This window comes from Capricornis sumatraensis, chromosome 11 (genome assembly GCF_032405125.1).
Source record: "Capricornis sumatraensis isolate serow.1 chromosome 11, serow.2, whole genome shotgun sequence".
Taxonomy (NCBI): Eukaryota; Metazoa; Chordata; class Mammalia; order Artiodactyla; family Bovidae; genus Capricornis; species Capricornis sumatraensis.
This window is the reverse complement of record NC_091079.1, coordinates 89,062,564-89,083,337: the sequence shown is the minus strand read 5'-3', so window position 1 is coordinate 89,083,337 and position 20,774 is coordinate 89,062,564.

Genomic DNA, 20,774 nt, shown 5'->3' with positions numbered 1-20,774 from the left:
CCCGCCCGCAATACAGTAGACACAGGTGATGCGGGTTCGACCCCTGGGTCAGGAAGATCCTTTGGAGGAAGGCTCGGCAACCCACTCCAGTATTCTTGCCTGGAGAATTCTATGGACAGAGGAGCCTGGAGGGCTGCAGTCCATGGGGTTGCAAAGTGTCAGCCCCAACTGAAGCAACTGAGCATGCAGAGTGATTGAAAGTGCTGACGTGGCTCTCATAACCCCCTGTGCTTCTGAGGTGGGTTCAGGCATTCAGCTTAGTAAACCTCCCGAGGTGCTTCAAATGTGCAGCCAAGGTTGAGAAAATCATTGCTCTGATCAGTTCTCAAATTGGGGGTCCTTAGATCGGCAGCATCAGCACCATCTAGGAACTTGTTTAAAAATGCAAGTTCTCAGGGGCCCCACCCCAGATGGACTAGGTCAGACTTCTCTCTGTGGTGTAACATGGGTTCATCAGGGGAGATATACCAAACATAGTTATAAATTGCCATGCTGCCTCGTCTGTGATTTTCTATAAAGAAAACAAATAGGGGACTCAGTTGAGATTCCCTCTTCCTCCTTTCTATAGCAGGGGCCACTTTATTTTTATTTTCATAGAAGTGTAGAACAGCCACTGGGCAAAGACAGGATAAATCATTCATGGCAGGAGGAGACACGTTTGCAAGAACACACATTTGTTGTCCACCCCTAGGCAATGAAATGTCCTGGAGAAGAAAAAAGAGAGAAGGGAAAGCGCATAAATGCAGAGGCCTGTGGATTCCGAGTGGGCTCCATGCTTGTACCACTTTCCAGTTCTGGAACTTTTCATCTGCCAAGCCTGTCTAAACATTGAGCACATCTGGCACTTTTAAGTTTTTAGTGTCAAACTAATTTTCTTGGAGCCCAGGCCAGACTCTTCTGGTAACTAAGTAACATCCCAAACTGTGGGTAACAAGAAATTCAAGCCAATGTGTAAAATCCTATTGGGTCTCTCTTTTGCATTATTACTTTTAAAAACTCTAGAGAAGAGTTTCTCTGGAAGAGAAAAAAATGAGAAAAGAAGATGCAGAGAGTACCCACAGAAAAAATTTCAGGTAACCTGGTAAACCCTAAAAGGCAAGTTGACCTAGAGCCCACCCCGTGAGAGCTGCACACGAGGGGAAGGCAAGGGGTGAAAGTGCCAGAAACTCTGCACACAGCCCCCTGCCCCTTTCTTCCTTTGTGTGATACATACATTAAGGGGAAATCCCAAGTGGCTTTCAGGCTCTAACAGCCTGAAACTGTGTTAAGACACATCCCAAATCTTATGTTTCACAAAATCACCATGAAAGCAAAAAATAATGTTGACAACCCATTAGGAATATAAACATCGCCTGTTCAAGACATTCTACAAAGCAAAAGTTCTCAAAAGGAATTCTGGGGCAAGGAGTTTGTGTTTTGAGAATGGAATGAGCCTGGAAAACAACTCTTGAACCCTTTCAATGTGCAGGGCTCCCCAGTCATTGGTGAAAAGACTGAGCTGAGAGGAGGAGGAAGCAGAGCTCAGACTCTGAGCCCAAGGGTCATCAGAGGCATGGCCGTCCTTGCAAAGAAGCTCCTGCCTCCCTTGATGGAAGGGAAACGTGAATCACCCAGGGAATGCCTTAAAATGTAGGTTCCTCAGCTCCCACTCAGTGATTCTTATTCAGCAGGCCTAGGGTAGGATCTGAGCATCCAGGTCTAAAGAACTTTGCCCTTGATGCTGATGCTAATTTGAAGGCCTCCCTTTGAGAAACACAGAATTGGCTCTGGAGGGTTGCCTGATTTATTGGCATTTTGTGGTTGGTTCCCAGGTTATGCAAGCAAGATATAAAATTGGAGCATCAACACGTTACCCTCATGACCGTCATCACCATCTGGTTCTTGTCTTTACTTCCCTCAGTGGAAGGGCCTTTACTCCAGCTTCCTGGAGCACTGAGGAGTGTGCCCTTGTCAACCCAAGATGCTGGCACGTCCACACTCCTGTTCTGTCCCTGCAGGCATGCGCCCCAGGACCACTGACTGCCATCGCAGGCACAGTGTCCAAGCACGAGTGCCGCCTGTCTCACATACTGAAGTGAAGCTCCAGAACAGAGCCATCGAAATGCGGGCACATTGCTATGCCCCTCCATTCTCACTGGTGACCCTGCTGTGCCCAGGGCCAAAGGTGCCACTGACCCCAGCATGAAGTATGCCAGCCCTAAAGCAAGGCCCAGTGCTAGCTCCAGGCTGCTGGAGGCTGCTCTGCAGAAGGAGCTGGAGATCCTTTTATCCACCTTGGTGACACTGACCCAGGGTGGCAGCCCTGGCCCTTGGACACTGTAATCCATACAAACTGATAAGAAGCCAGAAGAGAAATTCAGGCAAGGCTTTGCTGGGACTTGTGCTTCAGCGAGAGGGAGTGAGAACCCCTATCAGATGCCCGTGGTCAGACCCTGGGGTGAGGGGGAAGGGAGGAGCTGATTCCTTAAATGGGGTGAGAGCGGGGCTGGATCGGTGGGTCAGCCGGGAGAGTGGCTTAGGTGGTCTGCCTGCCCCTGGCGGCGCTCTGTGCAGGGCCGTTTGTGATGCCCTGCTTTTGCTTGCCGCAGCTTGGATGTGGCGATTGGGCTTTGGCCTTTTAGTGTCTTACTGTTCATAATTTGGGCTTCCCAGGTGGCACAAGTGGTAAAGAACCCACCTGCCAACGCAGGGGACGTAAGAGATGCAGGTTCGATCCCTGGATTGGGAAGATCCTCTGGAGGAGGGCATGGCAACCCACCCCAGTATTTTTGCCTAGAGAATTCCATGGACAGAGGAGCCTGGTGGGCTACAGTCCACAGGGTGGCAAAGAGTCAGACATAACTGAGTTGACTTAGCACACACACATGCATGTTCATAAGTGAAGTCGCTCAGTCGTGTCCAACTCTTTGCGACCCGTGGACTGTAGCCCACCAAGCTCCTCCATCCATGGGATTCTCCAGGCAAGAATACTGGAGTAGGTTGCCATTTGCCCCAGTTGCGCAGGTCTGCAGTTATTTTTAGTCCCTCATAATTTCTTTGTATTCTGTTGCTCAAGAGGGTGTTGGTCAAGCTGCAAGCACTGCAGCAAGGGATCCCAGGCCCCGGCCTGCCTCACTGGGAGCCTCAAGAAGAACCAGAGGCAGAAGAACCCCAGGCTTGCCCCTTGTGCCAGTTGCACCAGGAGATAGGGGCAGAGCCATCCTAAGGAGACTTTGCTTTGGCAAAGAGGTTACGATAAGATGAGGCCAGACCTTGGTCCAGAAAGCTCCTGTTGATGCAAAGAGGATCCGCTCTGCCTTCATGAAATGAAGCGATTGGAGGGCTCTTGAGGCCAGCAACACTGAGCATGCGCTCTTGCTGAGCACTGTTCCCCATTAACTGCATTTGACTCTCACAATCAGTGGGTGGCGGAGACACGCTGCTCTGCATCCTTGCTAACAGCTGGTATTGCTGGTCTTTCTCATTTTCGTCAATCTGGTAGGTATATGCTAAATACTAAATGAGTATTTCTCTTATTGCTTGTGAGGTTGAGTTCTTTTTGGAGTTTGTGTAATGCTTCTTTCTATGACATAATGTCGTGTTTTTACTATTAGCTTATCCTGGCTTTCATGATCTCTAACTTTTGGTTTCCTCTGGGCCAGTCCAAAAGAAAAGAGAAGGGGGAGGAGTGAAGATGATTCTAGACTTCAAGGAGAAAGAACACTGGAAATAGATCTCTGTTCTGAGGGACAGGCTCCAGGGGCACAGTGATGGCCAGTGCAGGAGCGTGGCCTCTGCCAGGAGACTGGCCTGGGTGGATTTGACCCAGAGCTTTAGGGAAACTGATGTAATTCTGTCAGGGAACCATTGACTAAAACCACCCACCCTGGCCAGGCAGGATAATAACCACTGGCACGACTGATCTCACAAGAGGAGATTCATATAAGGAACATGGAAATGACCAGCTAACTCTGACTGGAAGAACCCAGGAGGAGACGAAAGGAAAGAGGAGACACCAGCCTATGGTCAGTCCAGTCAACCTCCCAGAAATCCTTGTGCCGGAATCCATCTTGTCTAAGAGATGCAGGCACCACAGGAAGGACTCAAGTCAGATCAAACACAAGCAAGATGATTGGCCAGAGACAATCCAGAAAGCTCACCCCATTACCTTAAAACCTGAGGCTGTGAGCCACGTGGCAGAGCAGTGCTCCTGGGTTCCCTCACGCTGCTGCTCTCTGCTCAGACGCCCCTTCCCAATAAAGGCTCTCACTTTGTAGTGAGTGTGTCTCCCTGGACAATTTATTTCTGAATGTTGGACAAGAGCCCACTCCCAGGCCCTGGAAGAGGTCACCCTTTCAATAACAATTCCATCATGACAAAACCTTCAGCCAGAATAATGGACCTATGTTGGGAAGAAGCTAGGCTGGCAGGGAGCGGTAGCAGATGGGTCAGAGGCGGAGGACAAACCAGAGCAGAATTTTGGTACCAGCGGCGAGAGGCGCCAACGGGATGTGTGAACAACGCTACCCCTGGGAACCGTCAGCACTGTCTGAGCACCTGCTGGATATCCTACTCTCAAGGCAGAGCTGGGGCCTGATGGTAAACGAAAGGGCAGCCCAGTCGGCCTAGAAGACAGGGGACACACAGTTACACCAGGGAAAGGTAAGGGCCAGAAACATCCAATTCTCCAATCACCCCGCCCTCTGCCTTACTGGACCAAGCTTGCCTTTCCCCTTCCTGTCAGAGCAGGTCCTTTCTCCAGTGGACCTCTGTCCCTCAGGCGGCCAGCTCACAGCTTCTAGGCAGGCCTGGACATGGCCAAGTCCCAGCAATGAACCAGTTTAAAAAGATGTAGGATGCTCGCTACAGGTTTTGTTTTGGTTTTGAATGTGACCACCTCGCCTTTTTTTTTTTTTTACATCGAGGCAGAATTCATACAATGTAAAACTAACCTCGTTGAGGTATGCAATTCAGTACAATTAGTATATTTCACAAGGTTGTACACACATCACCACTGTCTAGTTCTACAACATTCTTTTTTCCTTTGAAGTGGACTTTATTTTTTAGAGTAATTTTAGGTTCTCAGAAGACCGAGCAAAAAATATAAGTTCCCATATACCTGTCTCCCTGCCCACATGCATAGTATTCTCCACCGACCAACATCTTGCACAAGAGTAATTCATTCGTTGAAATCCATGAACCCGCACATCATAATTCCCCAAAGTCTACAGTTTACATTAGGGTTTACTCTTGGCGTTGCGCATTCTGCTTTAACAAATTATAATGACACATATCTAACATTATAATATCATACAGTACAATTTCACTGCCCTAAAAAGTCCTCTGTGCTGTGCCTATTCATCCCTCCCCTGCCCTTGTTGTATCATAAACTGAGGCATACTAAATTTTTTTTAATTTATTAGAGCAAACATCGGTTCAAGTGGGGCAGCATCAAATGGGAAGTGGTGATGGTCCTGCCTCAGGCAGGAACTGGGGAAGTACCTACACAGACAAGGTGTGAAGCAAAGAAAGAAAATTATTTGATAAGCTGTAGACTTAGAGTCTAACGGTTTTATGAAGACCTACAAGATCTTTTAGAACTAACACCCAAAAAAGATGTCCTTTTCATTATAGGGGACTGGAATACAAAAGTAGGAAGTCAAGAAACACCTGGAGTACCAGGAAAATTTGGCCTTGGAATGCAGAATGAAGCAGGGCAAAGGCTAATAGAGTTTTACCAAGAAAATGCACTGGTCATAGCAAACACCCTCTTTCAACAACACAAGAGAAGACTCTACACATGGACATCACCAGATGGTCAACACCGAAATCAGATTGATTATATGCTTTGCAGCCAAAGATGGAGAAGCTCTATACAGCCAACAAAAACAAGACCGGGAGCTGACTGTGGCTCAGATCATGAACTCCTTATTGCCAAGTTCAGACTTAAATTGAAGAAAGAAGGGAAAACCGCTAGACCATTCAGGTATGACCTAAATCAAATCCCTTATGATTATACAGTGGAAGTGAGAAATAGATTTAAGGGCACAGATCTGATAGATAGAGTGCCTGATGAACTATGGAAAGAGGTTCGTGACATTGTACAGGAGACAGGGATCAAGACCATCCGCATGGAAAAGAAATGCAAAAAAGCAAAATGGCTGTCTGGGGAGGCCTTACAAATAGCTGTGAAAAGAGAGGCGAAAAGCAAAGGAGAAAAGGAAAGATATAAGCATATGAATGCAGAGTTCCAAAGAATAGCAAGAAGAGATAGAAAGCCTTCTTCAGTGATCAATGCAAAGAAATAGAGGAAAACAACAGAATGGGAAAGACTAGAGATCTCTTCAAGAAAATTAGAGATACCAAGGGAACATTTCATGCAAAGATGGGCTCGATAAAGGACAGAAATGGTCTGGACCTAAGAGAAGCAGAAGATATTAAGAAGAGGTGGCAAGAATATATGGAAGAACTGTACAAAAAAGATCTTCATGACCCAGATAATCATGAGGATGTGATCACTAATCTAACATCTTGGAATGTGAAGTCAAGTGGGCCTTAGAAAGCATCACTAAGAACAAAGCTAGTGGAGGTGATGGAATTCCAGTTGAGCTATTTCAAATCCTGAAAGATGATGCTGTGAAAGTGCTGCATTCAATATGCCAGCAAATTTGGAAAACTCAGCAGTGGCCACAGGACTGGAAAAGGTCAGTTTTCATTCCAATCCCAAAGAAAGACAATGCCAAAGAATGCTCAAACTACCGCACAATTGCACTCATCTCACATGCTGGTAAAGTGATGGTCAAAATTCTCCAAGCCAGACTTCAGCAATACATGAACCGTGAACTTCCAGATGTTCAAGCTGGTTTTAGAAAAGGCAGAGGAACCAGAGATCAAATTGCCAACATCTGCTGGATCATGGAAAAAGCAAGAGAGTTCCAAAAAAAAAATCTATTTCTGCTTTGTGGACTATACCAAAGCCTTTGACTGTGTGGATCACAAGAAACTGTGGAAAATTCTGAAAGAGATGGGAATACCAGACCACCTAACCTGCCTCTTGAGAAATCTGTATGCACGTTAGGAAGCAACAGTTAGAACTGGACATGGAACAACAGACTGGTTCCAAATAGGAAAAGGAGTATGTCAAGGCTGTATATTGTCACCCTGCTTATTTAACTTCTATGCAGAGTACATCATGAGAAACGCTGGACTGGAAGAAACACAAGCTGGAATCAAGATTGCCGGGAGAAATATCAATAACCTCAGATATGCAGGTGACACCACCCTTATGGCAGAAAGTGAAGAGGAGCTAAAAAGCTTCTTGATGAAAGTGAAAGAGGAGAGTGACAAAGTTGGCTTAAAGCTCAACATTCAGAAAACGAAGATCATGGCATCTGGTCCCATCACTTCATGGGAAATAGATGGGGAAACAGTAGAAACAGTGTCAGACTTTATTTTGGGGGGGCTCCAAAATCACTGCAGATGGTGATTGCAGCCATGAAATTAAAAGACGCTTACTCCTTGGAAGAAAAGTTATGACCAACCTAGACAGCATATTCAAAAGCAGAGACATTACTTTGCCGACCAAGTTCCGCCTAGTCAAGGCTATGGTTTTTCCTGTGGTCATGTATGGATGTGAGAGTTGGACTGTGAAGAAGGCTGAGTGCCGAAGAATTGATGCGTTTCAACTGTGGTGTTGGAGAAGACTCCTGAGGGTCCCTTGGACTGCAAGGAGATCCAACCAGTCCATTCTGAAGGAGATCAGCCCTGGGATTTCTTTGGAAGGAATGATGCTAAAGCTGAAGCTCCAGTACTTTGGCCACCTGATGCGAAGAGTTGACTCATTGGAAAAGACTCTGATGCTGTGAGAGATTGGGGGCAGGAGGAGAAGGGGACAACAGAGGATGAGATGGCTGGATGGCATCACGGACTCGATGGATGTGAGTCTGAGTGAACTCCAGGAGATGATGATGGACAGGGAGGCCTGGCGTGCTGCGATTCATGGGGTCGCAAAGAGTTGGACACAACTGAGCGACTAAACTAGAGTCTATTGGACTGTTGATCACAAACAGATTGCTTGTCCTCAGCTTTTCATTTCCTTACCTTGAAGCATTTGCAAGCTTAGATTTTGGTTGGTTTACATAGGCCTTCTTCTCCATTAGAGACACCTCTTTGTGTAACTAATTAACACCCCCTCCACCCCTGGAAAGCACCACTATTTTTACTGTCTCCATAAATTTGCCTTTTCTGAAATGTCATACAGACAGATGATACAGAAGACAGCCTTCTCAGATTAGCTTCTTTCGCTTGGCAATGTGCATTTAAGCTTCCTCTATGTCTTTGATGGCTTGATAGCTCATTTCTTTCTAGTGCCAAATAATATTCTAATGTCTGATGCACCACATGTTAACTTATCCATTGAGAGACTGAATGGACAATGGTCAGACCCCACATAAAAATAGAACTTTGACTTACAACCTACAGTAAACTGCCCAGGAAGCCAACCTCTACTAATCTTCAGTAAGCAACTCAGGAAGTCAGCCTGGTATAAGTCAGACTCAAGGAAGCCAGACTGCTATCTCCGGTGATAATCCATGGAGCTAAACAAAAACTTCTGTAATAATCTGCCTCTAGTAGCCAGCACTTGCTTTATAACTGACAGCTTCCAACTTAAGGCCAAGCAAATACGTCCTCTAACCAGTCACCCGGGGTGCCCACTTCTAGTTAGCCCTCTGGAGCTCCACATGCCAATAGCCTCCAATAAGGTGTACCCGAAGCCTCCTCTTTTTCTGCCAATAAACTTTCCTGCTCTTCTGCTGCCTTTGAGTCCCTGTCAATAGTGAGTGGCCAACTGCCTTGCTATACAGCAAGTGCATGAAAAGTCTTTGCTTTTCTCATTTGATTAGTTTTATTTTCACACCATGCCCTTTACTGAATGACATTTTGGTTGCTTCCAAGTTTTGACAGTTATGAATGAAGTTGCTATGACCATCCATGAGCAGAGTTTTATGTGGACATAAATTTTCAGCTCTTTGGGCTGAAGGGTAAATGCCAAGGCACATGATCATCGGATTATATGGTAATCTGTGTGCTTAGTATGTTTGGTTTTCTAAGAAACTGCCAAACCGTCTTCCAAAGTGACGGTATCATTTTGCATTCCCATTAGTAATGAATGAGAGTTTTTACTGTGCCATATTCTCACCAGTGTTTGGCGGTGTCACTGTTTTGAATTCGGGCTATTCTAACAGGCGCAGGCATGCTCGCATGCTAAGTTGCTTCAGTCGTGTCCAACTCTTTGCAGCCCCATGGACCGTAGCCCACCAGGCTCCTCTGTCCATGAGGTCCAGGCAAGAATACTGAGTGCGTTGCCATTTCATCCTCCAGGGGATCTTCCTGACCCAGGGATTGAACCCATGCCTTGTACATCTCCTGCACTGGCGGCCGGGTTCTTTATCACTAGCGCCACCTGGGAAGCCCAATAGGTATATAGTGTTGTGGCTTTAATTTGCAATTCCTTAATAACAAATGATACTGAACATCTTTTCCTATGCCTATTTTCCATCTGTACATCTTCTTTAGTGAGATATCAGTTCACATTTTCTGCCCATTTAAAAAGTCAGGTTGTTTCTTTACTTACTGTTGAGGTTTAAGTGTTCCTGGTGTATTTTGGATGACAGTCCTTTACAAATATGTCTTCTGCCTTCTTTTCTCCTAGTCCCTGGCTTGTCTTCCTATTCTCTCGACAGTCTCTCAGAGCAGAAGTTTTTTAATTTTAATGACGTCTTTCTAATCGACTCTCTCTCGCATGGATCGTGCATCTGGTGTTGTATCTAAGAAATCATCACCACACCCCAGGTCATCTAGATTTTTCTCCTGTCTAAAACATTTTCACCGTTCCCCAAGGGCTATATGCTGCATGTATTTCTACATCCAACTGTCGTATATCCACACCTGAGTGGTGTATGAGCAGCAGTTTATTTTTATCAGTAGTGGAGAATGTGAAGCACTTTGTATCTCTATGCTTCTGTTCTATTTGAGTCTCAGTGTTGAATTCCTGGGATATGTGGCATCTGTTAGAAGCAAATTAAAATTGAGCAAGTGGGACTTCACAACAGAGGTTCCTGCTGGGGAGGGTTGAGGCAGGAGGTTCATATTTGTCTTCATATTTCTGTAGAGGAGAGTGAACATCCATCCTCCTCTCTGGAGGAAAGGCTTCTGGTCCCTCTTTTAAACTCTCAATCCTCCTGTTATGGGGAGAGTGATTTATCTGGTTGCTGAGATGACTAGCGTTTGACATTCACTGGGCCCTGGATGTTGGATGTTCAGGTCCTCTGTTGAGCAAAGTGAGTGAGTTAAAGGCACATACAAAGTCCCTCCTTCTGCCTGTCTCACATCTCAGTCCCACAAGTGTGAGGCTGTGCCCGGTTCTCCAGGCTGCTTTCCTGTACCCAGTTCCCAAAGGTTAAACTGGGGGATAGGGTTACACCACTAAGTTGTCCAAAGTTCCATTCATGCTCTGCAATCAGCTTGACTATCCTGCAAGCAGATATTTTGTACCCTATATTACTCCTATTTCCTTCTAAATGGATTCAGAATCTGGAGGGCAGAAGGGAGAAGGTTATGTTTAATTCACACTTGAGAATCCCCCCTTTCACAGGCCTGGAGGGGGTCCTCAGTCAGCAACTGCCACCCCAAGGCCCTCTCCATGGTCAGTGGAGAGGGAAGCCTCACCAACAGCACATTTAGAGGTAAGTTTCATCTTCAGCAAGTCCTGCCAGCCCCATCCCTCCTAACTTCTTCCTCCTTTTCCACTCAGTCCCATCCATAAGGTGGCAATCACAATCGTAATCCTTCGGTTGCTTTTTATCGGGCAGAGGTTGGGAGACTCTTGATTTGATATCACTGAAGTCAAAAAAGAAGCACCTCTTGGCCTCGCGATTTCCTGATATGTAAGCCCTAACCTTACGGGGTTGTCATGAGGGTTCAAATCAGATGATGCACACAAACTGTCTAGCAAATGCCTAGCATGGTGCTATCGCAGATGCTCTGTGAATAGCAGCTGCCATCGGTGCTGCTCTTGTTATTATTAATCATTAGTATTCAGGCTCCTATCCGTCACATCTCCTCACATCTGGCAGCACTAAAAGCAAAGCTTCAGTAATTGACATGGAGACCTACACTGCTCTACTCAGATGCCATTTTGGTTAGGAAAGTCATTCTTCAGGACCTATTTGACTCATTAAACCCAACTGGAAGAATCTGTGGCATTTGAATTTACCAATGATTAAGGAAGCAATTTTCCTACTACTTTTGAAAACCGGGCAATAAAAACTGGCTAATTACAGCAGAATGTGTCCTTCAGAATTCTGTGGAACTCTGAGAAAACCAGAGCATCTAACATCAAAAGGCTGAGAAAATACTTCCCACATTTCCCCCCCAAAGGATATCAGATATTGAAGCAACTTGGAAAGATTACGCATTTCCACTCTTTTCCCAAAGGGAAAAACACTTTACCTGGGGCATGCATTTGAGAACTGGAGCCTACTTTGTGGTAAAAATTTCCACTTCTTAACCCATCAATTATGAGCAATCCAATTAGCGATTAAAATATTTGAATTTCTAAAGGTAATTAATCAAGTTGGCATCTTCCACCGAAAAGGAAATAGAGAAGTTAAAGAACAGAAGAAATAGCTGGCTATAATATAGTCTCTTATGTGAGGTAGTATTTGTGAGTCTGTGAATGTTTTAGGATGTTTCGAAGTAAAGCCCTGTGTTGGTCTGGAACTCAGAGGCCCAGTGAATTCTCTGAAATAATCTGTAAAATTCTCTTTGACATCTGTATGTACATTTTTCTTAGGAGAAACCCTTGAGGCAGAGCCTAAAACAGGAATTTGGGTGCATGAGGGAATTATCTCAAGGTGAAAAGACTAAGGGAAACAGGACAAGGCAGAGAATAAAACCAAGAGAGAAGGCAGCTTCACCCGAGTCCAGCTTCAACGTGATCCCGCGGGGCGCCCCGGAGCATGAGATGCACGGAGAATCATAGTTTCGTGCCTCTGGGTGAGTCACCGCTGCTGGGGCGCGCTGCAGGGTAATCTGAGTAGGGTGGCACCCTGGAGGAAGAGCTAGCGTCGAGCCATTGGCAGCCCAGCCCCACCGCAGCTGGAGGCTTGGTGCCCTGACCTGGTGTTACAGGGGCATCACTTGCACAAGTTTCTCAGAGTGTCGGGGCATCCTGACCCCAAGGGATTAAGAAACACTTTTTTAAAAACGCTCTGTCTCTACAGGTGAGAAATGTCATAAGTTGGAAGTTATTTATCACAGCACTTTTTGTAATAGCAAAAGACTGAGAACAACCCGAATGTCCATCAGGAGGGGATTCCCTCGATGAATGATGGTGTTTGCGTAAAATCACATACTCTGCGGTCTTGAAAAGAATAGGGAAGTTCTCAGTGTTGACTTTACAATGATTATCAAGATACATCGTTAACTAGAATAATGAAATATGAAGCAATGCATTTGGTCTGTTGCCATCTGTATAAAAAAGTTTTTTTTGCTTCATTCTGTACAGAATATCTCCAAAAGATGCATAAGAAATTGGTAACTCTGGTTGCTTCTTGGGAGAGGAGCCGAGTGCCTGGGGGGCAAGGTCCAGGGGAAGATAATGGCCCTCTCTTGTTCGCTGTCCTTTAGGTTAGTATTTCATTTTTTTAATGCCTCACTCAAAGATTCTAGAACAATACTTTATTGCTTCAGACTTAGTAATGATAGATGTTTTGAGGAGAGTAATGAAAACAAGCGTTTTGCTTACCTGGGAATTTGAGCTACTTTTCTCCTTGCCTGTTTGGGCACCAAGATCACTAAAAAGCAACCCCTCAATAAGAAACAATTCTACCAGTTTTTGCAACATCCTTTGTTTTTCTTTTAAGAACTCCTTATCGAATCTCTTATCAGCCTATTTCAGTTGATTAATTCATTCCCTAAACCCATGCAAAGTATTTGAGGTTTAATTATGACTTCATGTCTATTTTTCTTGTTTCTCATGGGTAGTGATTAGGGGAGGAAGTTCTAAGAACTTGTCAAGGATAGCCATGATGTGTTTAGTGTACCGAGAACAAGGACACGTCCGTTGACAGAAGAGGATTTCGTATAGTCAAGTGCTATCTAAAGAAAATGTAATACAGTCAATATAATAGCTCACATCTCTGGAGAACTTGCTGCCAGACAATGTGCCAAGCATTTCTCATATTTATTTTATATAATTCTTTTAATAATTTTAAGGGGAAAGGAGGAAGCTATTATTGTACCCATTCTGAACACAAGAAATGGAAAGCAAAAATGGCTAATACACTTAGGGTTACATAAATAGTAAGTAGAGGAGCTGAAATGCATACCCGGCCTGCCTGACCCCAAATCCAAGTCCTTACCACTCCACCCTCACTGGTCACCTGGTCAGCTAATGAGAAGAAGCCATTTTCCTGTTCCCTTTTCGAAGCTGGCTTCAGAGCCTTGCTCTAGACTCACCTGATAGGTGATCAGAGGCCCAGAAACCACTCAAGAGCTCGGTCCCAATAACTGCATCTATCAGCTGCTTTCCTTCTCCAGCTGTCAGAAGACACCCAAGTGGCAACTTTCCTGCCTGTGGATCCTGAGAACATGGTGGCATCTATGTACGGATCCTGCCTGCAAAGACCAGCTGCTGACGGGCCATGGAGCCAGTGACGATGCCAAGTAACAGCCATAATTATAGTGAAACAACCTAATGCCCGAGGAAGAGCCATTCAGCTTAGTCACTCAGCTGTGTCCAACTCTGTGCAACCCCATGGACTGCAGCATGCCAGGCCTACCTGTCCATCACCAACTCCCAGAGTTTACTCAAACTTATGTCCATCAAGTCGGTGATGCCATCCAGCCATCTCATCCTCTGTGGTCCCCTTCTCCTCCCGCCTTCAATCCTTCCCAGCATCAGGGCCTTTCCAAATGAGTCAGCTCTTGGCATCAGGTGGCCAAAGGATTGGAGTTTCAGCTTCAGCATCAGTCCTTCCAATGAATATTCAGCACTGATTTCATTTAGGATGGACTGCTTGGATCTCTTTGCAGTCCAAGGGACTCAAGAGTCTTCTCCAACACCACAGTTCAAAAGCATCAGTTCTTCAGCACTCAGCTTTCTTTATAGTCCAACTCTCACATCCATACATGACCACTGAAAAAACCATAGCCTTGACAAGACGGACTTTTGTTGGCAAAGTAATGTCTCTGCTTTTAGGAAGGGCGAAAACCAAGGATTCTCTTTATTCAAAGCAGCCACAGTCATGTCAGTCTGGTTTTAGCTACCTCTGAGCACCATTGCCTCTATGGTAATGAGAAAAATTTCCCAATAAGTGACATTTCCCTGCACCTGTTCTCTGTGTGGCTCTGACCTGCAATTGGCAGGTGCCCTGCCTCTTCGTGATGAGTGGAATGGAGTCTCCTAAGAATCATATCTCTTGGGGAAATAAGATATCATTTTCATCAGCAAAAATTAGATTATCTTCATTTAACTAGCACCCCACCACCACCACCCCCCATCAGCTGTATGGTAGAAAGACAGCCAGGACACACCAGGTAAAAAGAATCAGGTGCTTTTCTAGGCCCAAGGCTGGCTCCCTTATTAGAGAAAATAGAGCAAAGCAAATGAGCGTCTGGTAGAATCTGAGCAGCAGAGAGCAAGGAGACTTGAGCTGTTAATCAGGAAGTAAGACGGCACAGGGGCTACTGTCTGTCAGCTCCTTCCTTGTGCCAAGCCCTCTATGTGCCTCAAATGTCTAAACAGACAGCAAACGTGAAAAGAATGATGAGTCTCCACTTTTGAAAGACTGAAGATCAAAAAAGAGGTTTTGAACAATGTGAGGATATATTCTTTTAGAAATATAAATGAAACAGACAAATGTCTACCTGTTACATTATGAATTTACCAAGACATTACAAATGTTATAGTAATTTAGAAATACTGCTAACTTAGAAATATTTCTTTTAAATATTCCCATCTCACATTCATGAAACCATCCTACATTACTTACTATCACTGTCCTTGTCACAACCAAAGTCACATTTTGAGGCACCTAACAGTTTTCCAAAACACATCACCTTTACTTCCCACTAAGTTGTTCTGAGATAACATTGCTTTTTGAATCCAAATAATAATATGCTATTAATGACAATGCGCCTGAGGCCTCAGATATTCATTTCTGTAAGGCTTAGTACAGATGCGTCTCTTCATTCATTCTCTAAATGTGTATTTATGGTATTTATAAAATTATTATTGCTTTTAAAAGTGATCCTTAAAGGCCTGTTTTCAATGATATCTAGTATTTGCTCTTGTGAAGTCATATCCCTAGATTTATGACTAAATCCGTATTATCCTGAGATAATACAGATTTATGAGTATATCTGTATTAAATCTGCCTCCTTTGAAAAAATCCATTGTGTAAGGCAACCCTTATAACCACTCCAAACTGCAGCTGACAGCAGAACATTGTCTCAGAACAATTTGTCCGTCTCAAACAGTACTTTGTCAAAATAAAGGAAAAGAATCTTCAAGTGTCTTGGCCCGAGTTCCACAGAAGGCAAAGCCTTCCAGCTACCAGTCTATCAAGGAACCACAGGCAGGAGCGGGGTACTGGGCAGCAGCAGATATGGGGTGCATTCCTCAGCTGCACCCCTGCTGGTATCAAGGGAACCAAAGGCACCATCTCTCAAGACATCCTTCAAAAGGCCTTACAATTTCTTCTTGGGACAGGTAAGGGGAGGGGGATGCATTCATCCCCCCTAGTCTCCCTGGGGTCAATATTGGCCTGTGGGAAGCTGGAGCTCCCTCTGCCCCATGGACGCTCAGTGTGGGCACTGAACGGGCCTCACAGCAAGATGGCAGCGTCTGCAGGGAGCCCCCAAACGGGCGGGAAGAAGGTGCAGCAGGAATTGGGAGACTGTCGTTAGCCCTGTGTGAAGGCACACCGCCAGTGGCAACTGGGAGTTACCTTGAAACCAAGTGAGTCTGAGAGGCTATCACAGGGCCTCTAACACACCCCGTTCAGTTCAGTTCAGTCGCTCAGTCGTGCCCGGCTCTTTACTACCCCATGAACTGCAGAACGCCAGGCCTCCCTGTCCATCACCAACACCCAGAGTCCACCCAAACCCATGTCCATTGAGTCAGTGATGCCATCCAACCATCTCATCCTCTGTCGTCCCCTTCTCCTCCCGCCTTCAATCTTTCCCAGCATCAGGGTCTTTTCAAATGAGTCAACTCTTTGCATCAGGTGGCCAAAGGATTGGAGTTTCAGCTTCAGCATCAGTCCTTCCAATGAATATTCAGCACTGATTTCATTTAGGATGGACTGCTTGGATCTCCTTGCAGTCCAAGGGACTTTCAAGAGTCTTCTCCAACACCACATTTCAAAAGCATCAATTCTTCAGTGCTCAGCTTTCTTATAGTCCAACTCTCACATACATACATGACTACTGGAAAAACCATAGCCTTGACTAGATGGACCTTTGTTGGCAAAGTAATATCTCTGCTTTTTAATATGCTATCTAGGTTGGTCATAACTTTCTTTCCAAGGAGTAAGCATCTTTTAATTTCATGGCTGCAATCACCATCTGCAGTGATTTTGGAGCCCCAAAAAATAGAGTCAGCCACTGTTTCCAGTGGAAACAGTAGAAACACACCCTGTTATAGGGACACAAATATAAGGTAGTTCCTTTTTAGTTCTGAGGGGTAAGTTTTCAGAGAGAGAAAAAGCTCCCCTTATGGGAAGACATATACAGTACATTGTTTTTTTATCCCTCAGAACAACCCTGCCAGGTGGATAATAGTATTTCCACTGTATATATGAGGAAGCCAAAGCTCAGGGAGGTGATATAACTCGCCTAGGGGGTGCAGCCGGCCCTCCACAGGCAGGATGTCAAGGGAACACATACCCCGCCTTCACTGCAGCCAGTTTTCAGGGTACTCAGCACTTGTGTTAATCCAATCCCTCAAGACACACAGACACGAAATGACTCATGAAGGAAGACATGTTTATACTCACGCTTCCTCAGCAATAGGAGGCGTGGCACTCCACTGTGTAAGGCGTCCCCAGGAGGCACCATAATTAGTCAGGGCAGAAGGAGCAGGAGAAAACATGACCAGGAAGAGCCTTCCCTGTGGTTCCCACTGGAAGGAAAAAGAGAGGCAGGATAAGAAAGCTTGGGATTGGCTAGGCTAAACAATGGGGAGTAGGGGCTGCCTCTAGTCATCTCGTACCTGGTCCAGGGTGGGGAGGGCAGGGGACCAGGCCCAGAGTGTGAGAGCTGATGAAGACGGCAGCTGGTAGCTGGAACGCTGGATTGGTTTATCTGCCTGTGAAAGGGTCTGACCCACTCCAGGGTCTGATGGAGTCAAAGATGTCAAAGCTTCAGTGTACAGAGAATAGAAGACAGGCTCAACAGAAGGCCCTCGCCCTGATCTCCTGCCAGTGCTGTCATTGGCTGGGCCCTCCAAGAAGCTAGAGCATAAGGGAGCCCCTACGGTGGTGAGGCAGCCCCTCCAAGCCCGCCTCCCAGGATGCCGAGAGGGTGGAGAAGGCAGGGAGTGGACCTAGGGGGAAGTAGAACAGCTCAGTGTTTAACTTCCCTCCTGCAAGACGAGGACTGGGCCGTGGCGTGCACAGCAGGACTGCAATCATCAGTCTTCACCCGTCCATTCAATGCTGAGAGCCCAAGCATACCCCCCTGCTGCTCTAGGCAAGCAGACAGTGGGGCCAACAGGACACACGTGGTCCTAGTTCTCCAGAGCTTATATATCCGTTGAGGGACACAGAGAGTAAACAAGTGAGCTACAAAGAGGATTTTATAGACAGCGCGTGCCCCGTTACTCAGTCATGTCTGACTCTTTGCGACCCCGTGGACGGTAAGCCTGCCGTGCTCCTCTGTCCATGGGATTCTCCAGGCAAGAATACCGGAGGGGGTGGCCATGCCCTCCTCCAGGGGATCTTCCCGACCCAGGGATTGAACCCACGTCTCCTGCATCTCCTACAATGCAGGCGGATTCTTTACTGCTGAGCCACTAGGGAAGCCCTATGTAGACAGCAATCAGCGTTTAAAAAGGACAGACAACAGGGTGAAAATGATGAGGCAGGAGCGGGAACACGCCCTCTTTCCTGGTTTGAACCTTGCGAGGGCTCCTGGCTGCCTTCAGTACTGGCCGCCTCCCCCAAGGGCTCCAGCCTCTGTCTGCAGCCTGTCCTCAATGCGCATCACCCCGGGACGGGCAGCCCCAGCAGGGCCCCGTCACCCCTCAGCCTCCACTCGGCAGCCTTGTCTGCTCTCTCCCCCATATGCGCTTCTCACCCTCTGCTTCACCCCCATTTCTTCTCCTGCCTCATCCTCCTCACCTTCCAGGGCTCAGATGTCAGGAGGAAGCAATGCCCACCACCCCGGTGCCATCAAGCAGTCCTGGCCCCCTGGCCGGGTGGTGGCCCTCTTCACCGGGCATTGCCTTCCTGGCCTGACTCCTCAGACTCGCTCTAGAAACAGAGGCTCAGTCAGCTCTCGACACCTGGGCCGGGAGCGCCGGCTGACTGTTGGCTCTCCACAGCAGCTCTGTCTTCCTTCACCGATTATTTGGGGACCACGACAACTTCCTCACGGGTTTCGTGGAGAGTAAATGAGGTGATGCACACACCCAGTGCCTGGCAGAGTATTCAAGAGTAGGGTTCCTGATGGTGGGGCCCACAGGACACACAGGAGGGCCAAACCCTCCTCGGGTAGCTTTTTTTAACTCTAAAAGGAACATTATTTTAAAGACTTTTTGAAAATATATTTTATTGAAATATATATATTTATGTGTGTGTGCATACATGCTCAGTTGCTTTAGTTGTGTCTGACTCTTTGAGACGCTATGGACTGTAGCCCACCAGGCTCCTTTCCCCATGGGATTCTCCAGGCAAGAATACTGGAGTGGGTTCTCATCCCTCCTCCATGGGATCTTCCTGACTCAGGGATTGAAACTGTGTCTCTTACATTTCCTGCATTGGGAGGCAGGTTCCTTACTGCTGAGCCACCAGGTAAGCCTGAAATATATATAAAATGAATGTTACATCTTCTTCTCACCTTGTATTATCCAGTTTCCCTTTCCAGCATGTCAACAATAAGCCAGTAAGCATTTAAGACCACACATGCCCATGTGTATATGTGTGTAGATGCACAGGTAGATAGATCCTTTTTCATACTAATCAAAGCTGACACGGTCCTGAAGCTTCCTTTCTTCTCATAACAACATATCTTACAGTCAGTATTCTTTTTAATGGCTGTCTGGCATCCACTAGTATGAGGAGGTCATAATTTATTAAGTGGACTATAAGCATATTGTCACCCTGCTTATTTAACTTCTATGCAGAGTACATCATGAGAAATGCTGGACTGGAAGAAGCACAAGCTGGAATCAAGATTGCCAGGAGAAATATCAATAACCTCAGATATGCAGATGACACCACCCTTATGGCAGAAAGTGAAGAGGAACTAAAAAGCTTCTTGATAAAAGTGAAAGAGGAGAGTAAAAAAGTTGGCTTAAAGCTCAACATTCACAAAACGAAGATCATGGCATCTGGTCCCATCACTTCATGGGAAATAGATGGGGAAACAGTGGAAACAGTGTCAGACTTTATTTTTGGGGGCTCCAAAATCACTGCAGATGGTGATGGCAGCCATGAAATTAAAAGATGCTTACTCCTTGGAAGAAAAGTTATGACCAACCTAGACAGCATATTAAAAAGCAGAGACATTACTTTGCCCACAAAGGTCCGACTAGTCAAGGCTGTGGTTTTTCCAGTAGTCATGTATGAATGTGAGAGTTGGACTGTGAAGAAAGCTGAGCGCCGAAGAATTGATGCTTTTGAACTGTGGTTGTTGGAGAAGACTCTTGAGGGTCCCTTGGACTGCAAGGAGATCCAACCAGTCCATTCTAAAGGAGATGAGCCTTGGGATTTCTTTGGAAGGAATGATGCTAAAGCTGAAACTCCAGTAGTTTGGCCACCTCATGTGAAGAGTTGACTCATTGGAAAAGACTCTGATGCTGGGATGGATTGGAGGCATGAGAAGAAGGGGATGACAGAGGATGAGATGACTGGATGGCATCACTGACTCAATGGACGTGAGTTTGAGTAAACTCTGGGAGATGGTGATGGACAGGGAGGCCTGGCACGCTGCGGCTCATGGGGTCGCAAAGAGTCGGACACGACTGAGTGACTGAACTGAACTGAAGCAACGGACATTTAAGTTGTGTAGAGCTTTTTGTTTAGTAGCACACAAGCTTGCACATGTCATGCCCTGCCTGGTGGTGGCAGCCCGGGGCAGAGGGGGTCTTGATCTCTGAAGGGCCTGGCACAGGCTTGACTGGGAGGGTGACTGCTGGGTGACAAATGAATGAGTGACATTTGACCTTTGTCCCTTTCCAAGGGAGTATCACCCTCTCGTCTGAGTTCTTCTTCATCCAAGGAAAGACTGCCAGGCCATTCAGTGTCTGGTCCTTGGGTTTGCAAATACCAGGAAACAAATAATGTGACCTTTCTTCTCTGACTCCAGATATGTTGGGACACAGATTCAGATCTTTTGCCAGATTTGAAATACCTTTTCATGCTATGCATTGAAAATTACCAAGGGCTAAAAGCTGATTGCCTCTGTTGTCCTCAGACTTGAAGCTAAACTACCTCCGACATTTTCTTTCTTTGTGGTGGCTGGATGGAGCCTCGCTTTGCTTGCCTTTCATTGCCATTGTGAAGGGA